Below are 15,491 nucleotides of genomic sequence, written 5' to 3'. Positions count from 1 at the left end.
CCGAGCTCGAGGCTACTAGAGCTTGGCTCGATATATATATATAATAAACATATTATAATTATTAATTTTTTAAATATAAAATATATTTTTTTATATAAATTTTTTATTTTTATAAAATATTTTTATAATAAATTATTTATAAAATATATAATAAAATATTTATAAAATATAAAACGAGCCAAGATTGAGCTTATGAAATTTTGACTTGAGCCAAGCTCGAGCCTTGTAGAATAGTTCTGAGCAAAGCTCGAGCTTGGTACTATTCGGCTTAGCTTGGTTCGAATCCACCCATAATTATAGTTGTATGAATATTTCATTGTAAATATCTATCATTTGATATGCATTTAACTATGAATGCTTATGATAAACATAGTTTCAAGTAAAGAAAAGGGAACAAATGAAAAAAGAAACATAATCTCAAGCCTTATTCTAAATAAAGATGGGGATTTATAACACAACATCAAGGATTTATCTAAAATAACATAACAACATACCTATTATGACAACAATCCTACTTTTATGACTTCACTCATTATCAAATAACACGTAAACTTGTTATAACAAGAATAATTATTGCAAATTTAGTTAAAGTCATAAAATAAATGAAGATTTGTCTTACAAACTCTAAATAAGAGTACAAAAACTTTCAATTCAATGCAATTTTCACCCAAGTTTCCAATTAGTCGATGTCAATCTATCAACTCTACATATTCAAAAGAAGAGAATGATATAACCATGCATACAATTATGAGAAAGAGAGAGATTGAAAGAGTAAGTAATATGGAGGAAGAATAGAGTAAGGATGACTGTGGACTTGTTCCAAGGAGTTGGAATTAGATAACAATGTTTTCCCAAATAAATATTGTTGGGCAACATTATTGCGTTGGGCTGAATAGATGGTTACTAAGTCCATGGAGCTTGTATGGTTGTACTTTTATCTAGTGGTGAGACATCAAATCTTATTTTGAAGCTCCTTTGTTAAATGGGCTTGACCTTTACATAAATAGTTTATCCCTATTTATCTTGTGGTGATACTCTTATTAGAAATTCCATTGGAGAATTTTATTATGCTTTTTACAATTACTATGGTATTGCAATCTCTTTGGAAGTTAATTTTCTGCTCTTCTTGATGGGCTTAGTTTATGCATTAGTCGTGAAATTAATGAAATAGAAATGGAGAGTGATAGTGAAGTTCTTGTTCAAATCAAGAAATGATCTGTCTTTCATCCTTGCTTAGTGCCTTGCTCTTATAAAAGAATCAATCGTATCGTTAACAAAATGAGATTTGTGGTTTCTCACACCTAGAGAGAAGGGAAGAAATGCACAGATTTCCTTGCCAATGTTGATATTTATGTTATATGCCATGTAGCTTTTTATACCATTCCAAATCTTCTGATTGATCTTAGAAAGCCTATGTGCGAGGGTTATATTAATATTCATCTTTTATGTATTGACTAGTTGAGTTGTGATGTGGTTTGATTGTTGTTTTAGGTGGGTTAAGGTGAGAGCTTTTTGTTCTAGGCTTGGGGCAAGACGGGCTATGTCTTCCCCTATTTTATTTAATTTTCCTTTTAATAATGGTTAATAAAACTTGTAGGTTGTTACCCCTCCACTTGGAGTAAACTTTGGGTCTTAAAAAAGTTTATCTCTATTTAAACTTTAGTGTTTAATTATAATGAATTTTAAAATTTTTACAACATGTTAGATTAAAATTTTAATCAATGGCATTAAAGATACTTGATAGATGGACAACTTACTTTTCATTAATAGAAATTTTCAAAAAAATGTATTTACCATCGTAAACTTTAACGATGTTGAAGATGTCACTATGACAATTACTTTATCACTAGTTTGTTTGATGTTGCAACAAGTTCCATAAGGCTCTGTTTGGTTTGGGGGAAGATTTGGGTAGGTGGGATGGGATGGGATGAGAAAGTGTAAAAATTTACACTTCCATTGTTTGGTTTTATTGTTAGACAGTGTATGCCCTTAGCTTCAATCAGAATGATATACCTTATGACATTTAATGTAAACGAATAAAGTACATATTTGATTCATGTTATTATGGTATGTTTCTATGTAATACCCTTAAACTAGACACATATGAGACTCGTGTTAGTTTAGAATGTTCACAGCCATTGGATAAGTTTGGGGAATTTATCCTGCCAAGGCTGACACTGATGTGCCGCCAAGTTGGTTGGGGTAGCCTATCTCAATTACTAGGGTGAGACCCGAGGTATATGCAGTGTAGGTTTACTTGAAACCTTGAACCGGACCAGATTTCCCGTATTGCCCTGGACCTTGGAGATTGATGGGCAAAACTGGAAAGTTACACCTGACCCCTAGACTTGATTATGATACTGCACTAGGTGTCGGATTGGGCTGTCTTTGATATGCCAATCAGTGAGATCTTTAGAGGGGGTCAAAACTTGGGTATGTTGGGACAGTCTAAGAATTCATCTGAGTGGGTGATCATAGTGATAGGATCAGCCCCTTTGTCAAACAAAGGTAATGATCGGGGATGCACTCTCGCTGATGGAAACCAAGACTGTCGACAGCCGATTTCAATCGTTGAAATTTGTTTTGTAAAATATATTTATATATGGATATACATACATACATACATACATATATGTAGAGTGCAACACTACATATATGGTTTCAAAATGTTTGCAAAATGTTTTAATTCATGGGATCCATGTGAGTGGAGAGTGCAACACTATTCCTTGTAGCCGAGGGAGAGCTCCTCTCTTGTCGGGCAGTGTTTGATCATTATAGGCTGAGAGGTTAAGTGTAAAGTTATTGAGGGTAATACTTGATGGGCTAATCTTGCATCTACCTGCAGTCCCTGGGTTTTTATAAGGTAGCTTGGCCTAGGGACCACTTAGTGTAAATGTTTGACCCATTAAGAGCCTATGTGATGGGCTCAGGGGTTCACTACCCATAACAGTGAATTCGGCCAGGCCTTGTAACAGAGGCTAGGCTGAACCCATGTGGCTGATGTATAGATCAATGTTTGGGTCACACGCCATACAAAAAAGCCCAATTGGGCAGTAGTCTGAAAGGCCACTAAGCACATAAGACTTATTGGGCCTAAAGCCCATTTTAAACTGGTTTAGCTATACTAATTAAAGAGGGGCGGATCTGGGATTTGGATAAACAGATAAGATAGGGTCTTACCCTATCCACTCAGAGAGTCTAGATCTAAATAGAGATTTGGATCTGGAAACCTTCTAATGAGATTAAGAGAGAGTTGATCTAATTTGCAGATAAGATAAAGATTTATCCTTATCACTTAAAGAGAGTCTAGATTCAAATAAGGATTTAAATCAGGAAACTCCTAATGGGATTAGGAGTTGATCTCTTTAAGCCTATAAAAGGATGAGGGGGTAAACCATTCAACACATCTACACTCAACCCTAGAGATCAAATCTTAGATCACATAGAGAGAAGACAACAATAGTGTGGCTGTGCCATCTTCTCCCTGCATTCTCCTCCAATTGCTGCCTACTGCCAATTCGATCTCCAGCTTTGTAGGAGTGATCAAAAATAGTTCTTGATATCAGTCTTTGAAGAAAGGTTGATCAGAAGACGTGCTCACAGCCTCTATCGAATTCTTGTTGAAGGATTCGGTTCTTGGGAAGAGCACTACTGATTCTGCTCCACCCTACACTGTGTCATCTTTAGTGGGAGTAGTCTTTGGAGATTTCTTTGGGCGTGAACACTTTCATTGGAGGATATTGTTTCTTCGTATCAGGTATATCCTTCTCCTACCTTTTGGTTTCAGATCTGGTTCGGTTCTTGGTTCAAGATTGATCATTGAAAATGCAGATTTTCCAAAACAAGGAATGTGATTCCCAAGTGGGAGACAGAGAAATTTTTGAAATTTTGCCCTACCTTCCTACAGGGTTCGGCCATCCATATGATGAATCTCTCATCCCTTCATTTATAAATGGGAAAATAATGGGAAAAGCACTATGACAAGCTATTTCTTTGCCAGATTCATGTAAGGTGAAGAAGAGAGCTCCATGACTACAGTGGCGATTAGAGAGAGAGAGAGAGAGAGAGAGGGAAAATGAGGGAATCAGAAACAATGGATGATCGGAGAAACTAGTCAAAACCAGTGAAATGATTGTTAGAGATGGTAGGAATGATGGAGTATAGTTTCTGTGGGGTGCTCTGTTTCACCAAGAGGAAGACGAATAGTAGTTCGCTAGTGGAAAACGATGACGATGAACAGAGAGGTGCTAGAGGGTAAATGATCCTGGTCACCGCCATTGGTATTTCCTGTGTTTGTTGTTCAAAAGACGATGAATAGTGCTTTTTTTTGGGTGAAAAACAAAAGACAGAAGAAGAGAGGAGAGAGGGAAGAAGGGAGTGGCTGAGAGGGGGTGCCGTCGTCATTGCTCAGCTTCTGGGTTCGAGCAGGGAAGGGGAGGTATCTGATTGCTTATGGTAACGGGGAAGGCACTGTTTCTCTCCCTCCTCTGTTCGTCATCAATGGTAACAATGGTTTTTCAAATTTGTCCACTGGGGTCGCAGGGTCTTGGTGAGACCCCAAATCCACGATTTTGGGATCTGACATCCCACATTTTTCTTATCCCATCCCTCTATTTTCCTCAAAACAAATGATTCCTTTTTCTCATCCTCATCCCATCCCTTCATAGGTTTTGCCTCAACTTTTATGTTATTAATTTCAAAATCATTTTAACTTTTACCAAAATCTATAGGAATAGCTAGATACCACTTACTATTTTCAATATATGCATGTAATGCATGAAATGAATATGTTATATCATAGGGATAGTGTTTGGTATTTTGTTGTTTATTTGTCATTGCATAATAAGTTATTACATCTACACTTTTTATGCTTAATTGAGGAACAAAATCACATATATTTATCCTATTTTTATCAATGTTTTTGAACTGTCATTGACCCAGATGGTTGGACCGTTCTGCCCAAAAATCGTCCAAGCAACCAATTTTGTTTCACCCCTAACCCGTTCTTAGGTCAAAAGCTATTGACTTGGTCATAGAACCGTAGACCCAAGCGATCAAACTGTCGACTTGTTCGACCTGGACAGTAATTGATAGTTTAAAAAAGTTGCAAAGAGGACAGAAAGAGGAAAAAGTGAGACACGAACTCAGATATGAAATCCAGTAGAGAGAGAGAGAGAAGAAGAAGAAGAAGAGGATGGAGAGAAATCAATCTCAAATTTAAGTTCTCATATCTCATATCTGAGATCTGCATTTGTTGTCGTTGCCTGACGTCGTCGTCGCCATTATTGCCACCGGTGAGCATCAAACCCTCTTCATCCTCCTCTTCCTTCTTCTTCCTTCCTTTCCTCCTCCTCCTCCTCCTCCTCCTCTTCCTTCCTTTCCTTTCTCTCCTTTTTTTTTCCCTTTCTTCCCTTCCTTTCTTTCTTTCTTTCTTTCCTTCTTTCTTTTTTCTTTCTCAATTGATAATTCCACACTCTCTTCTCCATTCTCATGTAAAACTTTTATATGAGAAAATATTTACCCTAATATAGCAAAATGTCCAAACCGTTTGACCCGTGTAAATAGAATAGTTCAATTTCTGGGTTGGCTTTTAAAATATTGGTTTTATTTTTTGATGCATACTTATTTTATTTATAAATAAATGCCAAATTACCAATACAACTACATACTCTACACATAGAAGGGGCTGATTGGAGAAACACTAAATTGACATTTGTATAATTGGGTGGAATGGGAATGGGACATTGGATAAGAAACTTCACATACCTTTTTTTATTTAAATGCCTTATTGGATAAGAAAATTCACATGCTTTTCTGATTTAAATTCGTTTTTTATAGATAGATAAAAAACTAAATGCTTGGCGAGGCCAAACACTTTCAGCAATAGTGACATTTATATATACACTGAAGTAAAATTTTCTATATTGAGCAATTCTAAAGGGGGTGCAAGATTCCCTCTAGAAGCCCATGGACTTGCCACCTATCATGGCAATCTCTTCCATTGATTTAGAAGAAAAAAAAAAATTATCACAATTCACAATTGTGATATAATAAGAAACTAACCATTCGCGCATCTCTCTATCGAACTATATTCTAAATTTCTAACCATTCACGCGCCTCTCTCTTTTCATCACATCCTCTTCCTTCTTCCCTCTTTTCATAGCATTCTATAGAGAATAGGTAGTAGAGGTGGATTCCTATTTCCCACATTCTACAAAGAAGAGGTGGAACAGGTCTCCCTCTATTCCTCTTCCTCGTCGTTTTTTTTTTTTTTTTAAATTTTGCTCCGATCGTCCCTTACATTTTGGACAAAAAAAATGGAGCAAAGAAACTCACTACGAAGCACCTCCTCCTATGTTTTCACTGCATTCTTCATGGTTCATGTGGATTGGGTTTGTGGGCAATGACACTGTTAGATCCCCTTGGCAGTAAAAACAGGGGCTCCGGTGCATCGTTAAAATAGGGGCTCTACCCCATCGTGAAGTTTTGATGCACTACTAATGATTCTTTTTTAATTTTTTTTTTCACTAATAATGAATTAAACAATGGATATTCTCTAAGTATGTTAGATAATTGATACTCTCCATGTATAGTTTTAGATTTTTTTCATAGAACCGAGGCTTCTCCTTCCTCCAAACGAAAATGACCCAGAGAAAACTTATATATTCACTGTGTACAGAGGGTTTCCTCCAATTGTTGTGTCATATTAGATGATTCTAATAAGGTTGTTGGTGGTCATATTGCCTCAGTGCACTTACTGATTTTGAGCTAGCATTTCTCCCTCTTCTAAGTGGAACAACTCAGAAAACTTATAGAGTCGCCATGCACGAGGGTCTCCATGTCATGCTGGCTGACTCTAGGATGGTTTTCGACAATCTTATTGTCCCAATGCAACTGCGACTGGTTGCATTCTCTATCAACTCACCATAAAGAAATGTCCCTCTTTTAACCTAGAACTCAGAACTCGCCAAAACTCACCCAAAAGAAACATCTCTTCTATTTCAACAAGATTTCTGTGCCTGGTTTTCCTCAATGTTTGTTACGCAATAAACCTTTGTAGTCTGTAACTAATTGGAGTGTTAATGGTCTGCTGAATTGCCATTAGTTGGAGTGCCGGTGGGTGAAGGTTGCAGTTGCAAACACCAAGTCTCTTCCAGCGTTTAAGGCCAGACAGGTACCATGTGTTTTGAATAGATTCCGTTTATTAAATAAACGTTTGTACTTGATTTGTCGTCAAAGCCGAGAAAATGTGGTTGATAACATTCTTCTAGGATTTGTCGACAATTAGATGCCACATCAACGGAACAATAAATAAACGTTTTTGTGTTGGGAGAAGCATTAAAGTGAATTTTCTCCAAACAGTTGGATTGCACATAAATCAAGACAAGAATTTAGCAATAAATATACATACAAAATAGCATGATGGGACAAATGTTGATTTAACAATGACATGTCATTGTTTATCAAATAAACGGAAACCATACCAAACACCGCCTTTTTTTGAGGGCTTTACCTTTGAGGACTTTTCTTAATGAAGGGCTGGTTATGTGTTCGTTCTCTAGCACTTAGAAGTCAGAATGTTTTTATTCAATAGTTAAATATAATAGCTTGGACTGTTCAATTTAATGAAAATAATTAATATTTACTAATATTTATTGGGTAATAGTAATTAATAATTAACACCAATATTAATTGCCAATAATTAGCAACAATTCTATTTATTAAATGTTCTTTTATTTAATTTTTTAATTACTAGAAACTACCAAAGAATACGAATTATTCAATTTAATAATTAAAAGTAGTAGGTCAAACTATTCAATTTAATCATTTTACTAGCAAGATAGTTAATATCTACTAGTATTTATTGGGAAAATAGTAATTAGCAACAATTCTATTTATTAAATGCTCTTTTGTTTATTTATTGAATTACAAGAAACTATCAAAGAAAATAACTCAAAATAAATTATTGGTATTTATTGATAAATTTTGTAACTTTTTAACATTAAAAATAAAATGATAAACAATAAATTACTAGTATTTATTTATTTTTTAAATTATTATAAATTATAAAAAAACCCAAAATAAAATACCTGCATTTTATTGATAAAATAACCCAAAATAAAATACCAGTATTTTATTGATAAAATGACCCAAAATAAATTACAACTGTTCATTGATAACAAAAATTACCAGAATTTAACATTATTATTAACATCTATAAATTAATTTATTATTAATTATCACATAATAAATTATTTGTGATTTATTGTAATTACCAAACAATACCAAAAATTAAAAGAAGTTATTTGTAATTACTAGAAATTACCAAAAATTAGCAGTTTATTTTTTTAATCACCATAAATGATATGTCATTATTAAATAAAAATTATTAGTAAATTATCTAAAAAATACAAGAGATTATCAAACATGGCTAAGAACTAGAAAATTACTATAAATTGCAATGTTTTTTTTTTAATTTATTAAAAATTTTCAAAGAAGGTAATGGTAGATAATTTTTACTTTTCCATAAATAATCATTAGCTTTTTAAAATAACGAGAAATTAGTAATGGCTAACATTAAGTTAGTGATAATTAGGAGAAATTAATTACCAAAAATATTAGTAGCCTCAACTTTGGGGGTAGTGTCAAGTTACTTAATGGTAAATTATTAGTAATTACTGTAAATTACTATAATTTTTTAAAATTACAAAATTATTAACGAAAGTTATTTGTAATCACCATAAATTATCTTTCATTATCAAATAATAAATTATTTGTGATTTATTGTAATTACTAAAAGGGAAAATTCCACTTTAGTACCCTGAACTTTGGGGGTAGTGTAAAGTTAGTACTCGAATTATCAAATGTGTCACTACCATACCTAAACTTTCAAAAGGTGTCAAGTTGGTCCCTACCGTTAATCAGCCGTTGGTTATCGGTTCGGGTTGACGGTTCTGAAATTACAAGAACAACGATTCAATGAAAATTCATCATTGAAAATTCTCAAATTGTATTGGTTTATAAGATATATACATACATATATATATATATAATGTTAAAAAGTTACAAAATATATGTATATATATAATCTTATATATCTTATCTGCCACTGGTTTTCGGGTCGACGATTTGACCGTCTGGTTTGAATGGATGACCCATTCTGACAACAAAAATTACAAGCAAAAATTTGAGTGTGTGAGGTCCATTAAGTGGTAGTATATGAGTTATGTCATTCGAGCGTGTGACTCATATGACTTGAAAACGGAACCGTTTTGACCACTGATTTTTGGGTTGACGGTTCGACCATTCGGTTCGACACAGACGACCCATTTTGACAACAAAAATTGAAAGAAAAAGGCCAAAATCCATTGAACGAGTCAATGGGTCGACGCCCACCCGGGTCAATGGGTCATTGACCGATTCATTTGTTTTTAGCTAGGGGCCGGGATTGGGATAAAATGGAACCGGTTGCTTGGACAGTTCCCAATTAAAAAAAAATGGCAAAAAACCATTGAATGGGTCAATGGGTCGATAGTTTGACTGCTCGGGTCAATGGATCATTGACTGATTCAATGATTTTTGGCTAGGGATTGGGATTGGGGTAAAATTGAATTGATTGCCTAGACAGTTCTTGAGTCAAAATGTCCATCTGTCCGAGTCAACGGTGGTTTGATTTTCACTAAATGATTTTTATGCTTTTGAATTATTACTATTCAAAAGCATTTTTTATTGTGGACTTTATTTGATTTTCACTAGTTGATACCTAAAATTAACTTAAAGATAATAAAAAAAATAGGCTTCCTGGGCTTCTGCCGGTCCATAACAAATGGACAAAAGCAATATTTGAGGCCCATCTAGCAAATGAGAAAAAGTTAAAAACAAATAACACGCCCGGTGGGATTCGAACCCACAATCGCCTGATTAGAAGTCAGGCGCCTTATCCATTAGGCCACGAGCGCCTTTTGTCATAATAGAAGAAGTAAGGGAATTATCTTTCTATACACTGGCGGTCCATAAGAAGAGATTCGAGAGATATAGAACAGAAGCAAAATTTGAGGCCCATGTAGGGACGAGTCGACGAATAAAAGTTGTAAAATGCCATACACGCCCGGTGGGACTCGAACCCACAATCGCCTGATTAGAAGTCAGACGCCTTATCCATTAGGCCACGGGCGCCATGTTTTTCTTATTAGCATTCATTAAAATATGAATTATTATTTTCCCTAAACCCTAGACCCTAGCGGAAAATTCTGTTCTCGCTTCTCAGTTATTTTGAACCATACTTCATTTTTCGCTCGTATGGTCGTCGTAGAAGAGTGCGGCAGAAACAGAAGAGGAGGATATGGTCTCCTGCGATTTGTAAAACAGTCATCGTCACGTTTAAGGAGGTGGGTTTCTACTTATTTGTTTTTAGTCAGTATTAATAATGGAGGTGGTGATAGCGTCGTCTCCCGTCGACGCTGGGATAGGTTGCTGGGACTTGCATTCGGGCGCAGAACAGCTCCGTTACCGATCATGCACCTCTACTCCTCATGGCCTAGCTTGAGTTGGTCAACGCTTTCTTGCCTCTTCCCAGCTTCGAGACTCCTGGAGCAAGGTCTCTCTCTAAATCCTATCTCCTCGTCTGTATCTCTTTTATTTCTCTCTTTTGTTCTTACTTTCTGGGATTCTTTAACCTTTCATTATCATCTTAAATGATATGCATTTAATCATTTTATTTTGTTCCTTCTCTGAAGAGAGAAAAAAAGAGCGATTTGAGTACTAAATTGGTCAGTCAATCCTGGTTTTAGTTGCAAATTGGCTTGTTATTGTGAGATACCTTATTCTAATAGAAAAAGGGTAATTGGGCTCATTTTTTATTCTGGAAATGGGCACTAGACAAATTTTAAATGTAAATGCAAGTGATGTATATTGCTTGTCAGCATGGATGAAATGACCAGGTTTTATTTATATAAATATATATTTTTTTATTTTCTTTCTGTTTCAGCCTCAAGTTGAAGTTAAAAGTTTTCCTGCTGAGCCAATCCACCCACTTGTTTCCAACAGTGATGGGATGTATATTATTGGAGGAAGTTCGTCCGGGGCAATTTACTTTTGGGAGGTGAAATCTTCTCATGTACTTTCTATTTTATTGTTATGCATGTAAAATTTACGGATTTGTGAAATATTAATGTGTAGAGACGTAATTCAAGTTTTTCTTAATCTGTTTATTCTATTAAATATTTTATGAACCAGGTTGCAAGTGGCAGACTTCTTAAGAGGTGGCATGCTCATTACAGGGCTGTTACTTGCTTATTTTTGTCCGATGATGAATCCCTTTTGGTTTCTGGGGCAGATGATGGGTGTATCAGAGTCTGGTCTCTTTTCATGTACTTAGTTCCTTCTTGTTTCTTGTGTTTTTCCCGAAGTTTATTTATTCCTATTTCTGAGTTTACACCCTTAGTTTTCTTAATATATTTTTCTCTTTTCAATTAATATGACAGGGTTTTTGATGATATCGGAATGGAAATGGCAAAAAACCCATATGAATATAGTTTCTCTGAGCACACTCTGCGTGTGACTGATGTGGTTTCTGGTTATGGAGGATGTAATGCAATCATTGTATCTGCTTCTGAGGATCGAACATGTAATGTTCGGTAGGTTCTTAGTTGTTGTGATTTATCTTGGTGTTAATTTCTTTAGTCATGCATCACAACTAAAATGATTGCATACTTGCATGTGATATTCTCTGTACAATTAAGGATTTCAGTTCCAGGTTTTTTTTATGGTCATGCTTTTATGTGGCTTTAATATCCTTGAGGGTTTTCTAAAATGATTTGAAGTCTCATGATTTTACAAAAGATATATGGACCTTGATAGATTGGAACAGTGATACTGTATTTTCTAGCTTACCCCATATTTTTGGGATTAGACTTTCTTTCATTGAGTTGATCAATCTTATTTTGTTCTCTATAGGAGGGAAATCATAAATAGTGGGTAGAACTGTTACAATTGTGTAACCGTGTGCACAGGAGGTTGGAGGTGGGGAGTAGAAACATTTTTTTATTGTCCTATCAAATTAACTAACTCTCCCTTGCTGGAGTCTTCACAGCAGTTTTCTACCACAGCTCGATATGCAGACTCTAGTGGCTGGTGTTCCGGGGGCATGTTTTAATTCAAAAATACACCTCTTCTGATTTACAATAATTTCTTTGTTCTAAAGGTGGAATATTCCAGTTATCTTTTAGTGCTCTTTTTGACCTTGTGGTTCATTAGTCTTCATGATGCGATTTTCTCATTCCATTTCTGGATCAAACATCAAGAATATGCAGACATGCAGAGATACAAATAGGTCTCGCTAACATTCATTATGTTGGTACTTAACCTTCATAAGAGATTTTTTTTTCCAACTAATTTGTCCATTACCCCTCAATCATTTGTACATAAATGGAAATAAAATACTTATTTTTTGAAAGGTAAATAGAAATTCATTAAAAGAAAAAGATAATAATACAAAAGGATGGTGATAAGAAATCACTTGAGAGAGATAAGAAGACACTGATACAAACTTACAACCAACAACACAAGACTAGAGACAATTATCAAAGTGAAGACCCAAGAGCACCATTTCTGGACACCTCCACCACCTCTATGACCTCTGAGACCACACAAGACCTAGGCAACCGACTCCTAATCCTCCCCTTTGAACACTTCCACTTGTCTGTCAATATACTCATCCCACATCTCTCCTCCCTCCCCAATTACCACTTTGGCTTTGTTCGTTTACCAGTATCTCATGTGGGGGGGGGGTAAGTTGGTCAACCAGGTAATTGACTAATTTCCCCATGTTCGAGTGTTGGTATAATGGGTTCCACGGGAAGGTTATTTTTCGGAGAGTAGCAATTCCCTGGGTAACTGACTCTCTTGGGGGGTGGGTAGGTTGATTACCCATCCACCAAAAACGTTAAAATCTCCCACCTCTGTTCTTTGCTTGGGTAAGTTGAAATGTAAACAGACATTGACACTGCAATTTGCCCCGATAAATCTTGCTCGGGAATGATCCCTTTCTTCAAAATTTCTTCCCTCCTCTCAAACTCTTCCAAGGCCTTCGTAGCAAGCTCCTCCCCTCCCCTCAAAAACAAGCCAAAGCCTTTTCCAACTGCAACATCTTTCTCCATAATTTTCTCAATAGGAAGCTTTCCAGACCTCTCCATCTGATCATCAAGACCTTTATCAGGATCTCTTGTTTCAGAACTGGAATCAATTCCATTGTCTTTTTCATGCTGAAAGGTTCCCATCTGAGAGACTGAACTGTTTTTAACCTGAAAGTCCACACCTCCACCATCTTTGAATGTTGGCACTGTTTTCTTCCCCCCCTCCTTTTTTTGTAGGTCCTGCCCCTACCAAACTGAGTTTCAGCCAAGAAAAGACCTTGGTTATGTGGACGTTGTGCGTATTCCTTGCTCCGCAAGATTTCTTGGGAACCACCTCTTCAATTATAATCACGTCTTTCTTTGCCGCCTTCCCTCCCAAATCCACATCTAACTTTTCAATCACCACTTCTTCAAAAGGATTATGAATGGCATCAGAGCATTCTACATGGGAAGATTCACAAGCAGTCATATTGTTATCCTCTCTTCATCCATTGTCATCCTCTAAAACCTTTCCAAACTCAGCATTGCCAACCCCTGTTGCAACTTCCTCCATCCTCTTCCCCGACCTATCCTTTGCCCCATTAAAAATCTCCTTGGAACCACTATAAAACTTATAAAATGGCAATGCATCACAAAAAATCGTTCGGTAGCCAGTGGTGACATGTTTTTGGTGGTTGAATGGTTCTATAACTAATTCATGCATGACTTTATGCAATAGCAATTCTTCAGTGAATACATGAAATAACACTAAGATAAATATGGGGATGGGCATGATTGGGTTGGGCAAGAAAGACTATGCAAATCCAATAAAACAGTTACCAACTTACAATATGTGTTTTAAGCTGTTAAAGTTTGAATTTTTTGTATATATACGCATGCATAAATCATAGTTATCAATATGTAATAATGTAAAGGAGATGCTAGTTGATAATGTAGCACCCTGTCATTTATGCACCCAGATGGTGGTTTCAGTTCTTATTATTTTTTTATTGAAAACAATTACAAATTTACATGTGATGGCACACTATGGCATTAACTATTAGCAATATCACTTGAAACAAAATATATATATATATATATATATATATTAATTCCATGCACAATTTACAAACAATTTAAACAATTCATAACTTATAAGAAGAAATAGCTATCTTAATTCTGATAAAAAATGGATATCTTAAACTAAAATAAGTAGCATGCAATTTAAACACTTATCCTAGAAATTTCAGTTAAACACAATTTAACACATCATGTATTCACACTTCCTGTTTTCCTAAAACCTAGGCCTATGATATGCCAACACAGATGATGTATGATAAATGGTACATTGGAGTTAATGTTAGATTATCTCAGATCAATAAAGTATCCTAAAGGTCAGAATACTTTTTTCTGCTATATGTTACTTTGTTGAATATCGGTGCCTTCCTGTTCCACCTTTTTTTTTTATCAGCATGCCTTCCTGTTCCACCTTATTAAGTTGGATTCACAAGCTTGCCTTGTTGTAAACTTTTTTATTTATTTTTAATGGGGGCAGAAATAACCATATAAGTCCAAGAAACTGTCTGTTGACCACATTCAGGGAAATGTCCTATTCATGATTCAATGGATATTAATGATTATACGTTATAAATAAGAAAATACAAGTTCCGCTATAATTTCATATCATAAAAAAGTTAATATCAATAATGAATTTGAATTACCGAGAGAACGCTTTTGGAAGAAGAAGCCCCAAAAGCAATTTTGGTTCTGTTTACCAAAATTCAAATTTCTGAATGCAGATGAACAGGCAATATATACAGTGGTAATATCTGGGCTGATTGTAGAAAGAAGCCAGAAAATTCCAAAAAAAAAAAAACTCCACAGCAATATGTGCAGTGTCAAAATATGTGCAGTGTCAATTCTATCTCAACTACACCTTGTATAAATTGATCCTTTTATTGTTTCTGTTACCATGCTGATCTGCATGGAAGAAAACAGTGACCAGAATAAAGGAGAAGACCTGCATTCTTCAAAAAAAAAAAAAAAAGAGAAGACTTGTCTTTCACAATTTCACTTACTCACCCCCAGGAGAAAAAACGAAAGCTCATCATAATAGTTCTGTATTACCTCAAGCAATTTTTCCTATTTACATTCAGCTCTGATATCACTTTAAATCTGTATATGAAGGCCTCAATAGTTTAATGGTCATTTTGATTTGGATTTTTAAGTACTAAACTTACCTCAAGGGGTGATCTGATTACACATAGCCATTCTTCATCTATGTAATAGGTTATTTTTGAAGGAAGTTTTTGTAGTTGTTCCACAAATAATTTCCTTGTGATTTGAATCTTTTGATGGTTGCTATTTTGGATGACCTTA

The 15,491-nt window shown here is 35.2% G+C and overlaps 2 non-coding genes and 1 pseudogene across 3 annotated transcripts in view; 1 reads left to right on the top strand and 2 right to left on the bottom strand.

Moving 5' to 3' along the window:
* Positions 1-9,886: 9,886 nt before the first annotated feature.
* On the bottom strand, positions 9,887-9,959 carry TRNAR-UCU (transfer RNA arginine (anticodon UCU)). The gene has a single exon. It is a non-coding gene; the product is annotated as a tRNA-Arg (tRNA).
* Positions 9,960-10,103: 144 nt separating this feature from the next.
* TRNAR-UCU (transfer RNA arginine (anticodon UCU)) lies at positions 10,104-10,176 on the bottom strand. The gene has a single exon. It is a non-coding gene; the product is annotated as a tRNA-Arg (tRNA).
* A 120-nt stretch (positions 10,177-10,296) lies between these two features.
* Positions 10,297-15,491, top strand: part of LOC148877171 (protein ROOT INITIATION DEFECTIVE 3-like) — a 29,563-nt pseudogene continuing 24,368 nt past the window's right edge. The window contains exons 1-2 of the transcript XR_016112286.1: positions 10,297-10,597; positions 10,988-11,101. The product of XR_016112286.1 is annotated as a protein ROOT INITIATION DEFECTIVE 3-like (transcript). The remainder of the gene's footprint in view (positions 10,598-10,987; positions 11,102-15,491) is intronic.

Source organism: Nelumbo lutea, chromosome 1 (assembly GCF_056320005.1).
Source record: "Nelumbo lutea isolate HS-2025 chromosome 1, American lotus-T2T, whole genome shotgun sequence".
NCBI classification, from domain to species: Eukaryota; Viridiplantae; Streptophyta; class Magnoliopsida; order Proteales; family Nelumbonaceae; genus Nelumbo; species Nelumbo lutea.
Note: the sequence above shows the minus strand (reverse complement) of the source record. Positions and strands in the feature narration are given on the sequence as shown.